The 4,002-nt window shown below is 50.8% G+C and overlaps 1 protein-coding gene across 1 annotated transcript in view; it reads right to left on the bottom strand.

Moving 5' to 3' along the window:
• The window catches only part of LOC122262820 (diacylglycerol kinase eta), a gene marked incomplete in the record, with an annotated part of 116,270 nt that overhangs the window by 49,782 nt on the left and 62,486 nt on the right, over positions 1-4,002 (bottom strand).

Below are 4,002 nucleotides of genomic sequence, written 5' to 3'. Positions count from 1 at the left end.
ACACACACACACGCACACAAGCACAATTAAAAGGGCCAACATACGGCACGCCTACGCGGCCCGACGTGCTGTAGCGGAGCAGGAAGCACCTGGCGGAGGAGGGGCGGAGGAGGAGGAGGAGGAGGAGGAGGAGGAGGAGGAGGAGGAGGAGGAGGAGGAGGAGGAGGAGGAGGAGGAGGAGGAGAAGGAAGAAGAGGAGGAGGAGGAAGAAAAGAAGAAGGAGGAGAAGAGGAAGAGGAGGCGGAGGAAGAAAAGAAGAAGGATGAGAAGAGGAAGAGGAAAAGAAAACGAAGAAGAATGAGAAGAAGAGGAAGAAGAAAAGAAGACGAAGAAGGAGAAGAGGGAGAAGAAATGAAGAAGATGACGAAGAGGAGGTGTAGGAAGAGGAGGGGGAAACAATAATAACAATAAGAGGGATGATGATAATAATGATAATAATAATTGGAAGAAGAAAAGGGGGCGCTCGAAGTGGGTCACGGTCGCTCCGCAGCGGACTCGACCCGTACCTTTAAACCCCATTCACCCCCTCCCTCTCCCCCCTCATAACCCCTCACTCCCTCCCTCTCCCCCCCTGATAGCGCCTCACTCCCTCCCTCTCCCCCCTCATAGCTCCTCACTCCCTCCCTCTCCCCCCTCATAGCCCCTCACTCCCTCCCTCTCCCCCTCATCCCCCTCATAGCCCTCACTTCCTCCCCCTCCCCCCTCATAGCCCCTCACCCCCTCCCTCTCCCTCCTCATAGCCCCTCACTCCCTCCCTCTCCCCCTCATAGCGCCTCATTCCTTCCCTCTCTCCCCTCATAGCCCCTCATTCCCTCCCTCTCCCCCTCATAGCGCCTCACTCCCTCCCTTTCCCCCTCATAGCCCATCACTCCCTCCCTCTCCCCCCTCATAGCTCCTCACTCCCTCCCTCTCCCCCCCTTATAGCTCCTCACTCCCTCCCTCTCCCCCTCATAGCCCCTCATAGCCCACATCCCTCCCCCTCCCCCCACATAGCCCCTCACCCCCTCCCTCTCCCCCTCATAGCCCCTTATGTGAGTGAGTGAGTGAGTGAGTGAGTGTGTGTGTGTGTGTGCGTGTGTGTGTGTGTGTGTACACGTGCGTCTTACCTCTTCTCTATCAAGACCGTGTAAACGCCCCATTCTCATAAAGCCCTGAAAGAACACAAGCCCATTTCCACTCGCCATGATTGTGCCTATTCAGTGCGTCCCTTTCTCTCTCTTGTATATACATCCACTGAAGATGCAGTGTTGAGCCTTTCATATTTCCCCTTCCTTGCAGAAAGAAGCCAAGGAGACAAAGCAAATACAGCAGAGAATAAATAAAAAAGAAGGAAGGATAAGATACCTCCTAAGAAGGCGAGAGATAGATAGAGAGATAGAGAGATAGAGAGATAGAGAGATAGAGAGAGAGATGAAGATGAAGAGGAGGAGAGGGTTGATGCGGGAGAAGAGAGATTGGCAGAGCGAGAGAGAGAGCATTGCGAGAGAAGAAGGCAGAGAGAGAGTGAGAGAGAGGAGAGAGAGAAAGAGAGAAGAGAAAGAGAGAAAGAACGCGATAGAGAGAGTGAGAGATGAGAACGAAGAGAGACGAGCAGGGATGAGGAGCGAGAGGAGAGAGAGAGACGCATTGGAGAATGTTATAGATGAGAGAGACTGGATCGATGCGAGAGAGAGAGATGAGAAAGAGAGAAGAGAAAGAAAGAAGAACGATGAGGGGAGAGAGAGAGAGCGGAGAGAGAGAGAGAGAGAGTGGAGAGAGAGGAGAGAGACGGAGGAAGAGACTGGAGAGAGAAGAGCAGAGAGAGGAGAGAGAGAAAAGAGAGAAGAAAGAAAGAAGAAAGAAAAGAGAGAGAATGAGATGAGAGAGAGAGGAAAGAAAGTTACAAGCACAAGAAAAGATTCAAAAAGAAAAGAAAAGAAAGAGAGAGAGAGACGTAGAGAGAGATGATGAGAGAAGGAGAGAGAGAGAGAGAGAGAGAAGAGAAGAGAAAGAGAGAAAGAAAGATAGAGAGAAGAGAGAGGGAAAAGAGAGAGAAAGAGAGTAAGAAAGATATAGAGAGAGGAGATGAGAAGTGAGAGAGAGATGTGGACGAGAGGTGAGGAGAGAGAGAGATGGAGAGAGAGGAGGAGGTAGAGAGAGAGAGTATGAGAAGGGAGAGAGAGAGGATGATGTGAGAGAAAGAAAGAAAGAAATTGCGCAGAGAAGAGGAGAGCGAGAGCGAGAGATGAGACGAGAAGAGAAGAGAGAGCAGATGATGGAGGCCGAGAGCGAAGAGGGAGAAAGAGGGAAGAGAAGGAACGACGTGTGAGAGAGAGAGATAACTCATCTGGAGGAAAAAGAAAGCGGGAAGAAGAGAATTGCTGATTGTTTTTCGAGAAACGCGAGAGAAAGAGAGAAAAGAAGAGAGAGAGAGAGAGAGAGAGGAGCAGGTGAGAGCGAGAGATGGAGAGAGCGGAGAGAGGAGCGTGGCGAGAGAGAGGAGAGAGGTAGAGAGAGAGAGAGATGAGCTAGAGATGAGAGAGAGTGAGAGAGAGAAATCGAGAGAAACGAAAGAAGAAAAGAAAGAAGAAAGACGGGAGAGAGAGAGAGATGAAAAGAGAGGTGAGAGAGCTCGCTAGAGAGAGAGAGGAGACGAGTCGAGACTAGAAGGGCGGGTAGATCGCGACGACAGCGAGCGCGCGGCGAGAGAGAGAGAGAGAGAGAGAGAGAGAGAGGCCCAAAAAGAAGAACCGGGAAAGTCAATATTTGTCAGGGTCACTTTCCTACTAGCTCAGAGTGGGTCAGTCACACCTTCGGTAAGTGTGTGTAGGTGTATGGGAAGAGAGGGGAGGGGAGGGGAGGGGAGGGGAGGGGGAGGGGGAGGGGGAGGGGGAGGGGGAGGGGGAGGGAGAGGAAGAGGAGGAGGAGGAGTAAGAAAAGGAAGAGCTGGAAAAGGGTGATCGATAGCTGACCGAAAAAAAGTAAGCGTTGAAATCAATAATACATATAGAAGAAGGGAAACAGGAACGCAGGAAAAAGGGGCGTGTCGATGTGCGTTGAGAAAGGCAAACAAACGTTGCATGACTAAGCAGGTCAAGTAACCCTGACAGAGAGCAACTTTAAAAGCAAAACAACCCGAAAACAGGCCACAGCCACAGCCACAGCCACAGCCACAGCCACAGCCACAGCCACCGCCGACATCGCAGAGTAAAAAGGAGTAAAAAACCACAACAGCAACACGGATGTCCTTTCTGACGGACGCAAGACCGGAGCGAGAACGACGGCCACTGAAGGAGGGTGAGAAAGGTCAGCGGAGGCGGGGCGGGGCGGGACGGACGCTCCAAGGGGCAGAAGGGGAGCAGGAGATTAATTATAAAAAGGAGATTGGGAAAGGGACACGCAGCCTCCGTCGAGTGACGTCGGCGGATAATATGAATGAAGTTGGTTGGAGAGTGAGTGGGTCGTGTGAATGAAGTTGGTGGAGGATGACGAGGACAGGAAGAATAAAGCCAAAAGGAAAGGAAAGGAAAGGAAAAAAACACGAGAAAGAGGATTAAAAAGAGAAACTAAACATCATCAACATATAAACGAAAGAGAACAATAGCAAGATGAATCGTCTTAAAATGACAGGAGGGAGAGACAGGCCGAACAAGGGAGAGGGACTCTGATAGAAGAGAGAGAGAGGGAGAGAGAAGGAGAGAGAAGGATAGAGAGGGAGAGAGAGGGAGAGGGAGAGAGAGGAAAGAGAGAGAGAGGGAGAGAGAAGAAAGAGAGAGAGACAGAGAAGAAAGGTGAAGAACGTTTCATGTCCAACTTGAAAACGAAGAAGCGGAAGTTATCAGAGTACGGGAGAAAAGAAAGGTCACAGACACAAGTCACAGGTCAATAAATTGGAGATTAAGGTCGAAAGGCCCACGGAGAAGACCTGAGAAACCTCAGCAAGCAAGAAAGCACACCAGAGAAGGCAGAATTCCAAACACAATAGGACAACACGCTAAAAATATAGCGTACTCGGCTGTCGGA

Source organism: Penaeus japonicus, unplaced genomic scaffold (genome assembly GCF_977035675.1).
Source record: "Penaeus japonicus unplaced genomic scaffold, GWHDUDI00000001_assembly GWHDUDI00000032, whole genome shotgun sequence".
Classification (NCBI taxonomy): Eukaryota; Metazoa; Arthropoda; class Malacostraca; order Decapoda; family Penaeidae; genus Penaeus; species Penaeus japonicus.
This window is presented reverse-complemented; position numbering and strand designations above follow the sequence as displayed.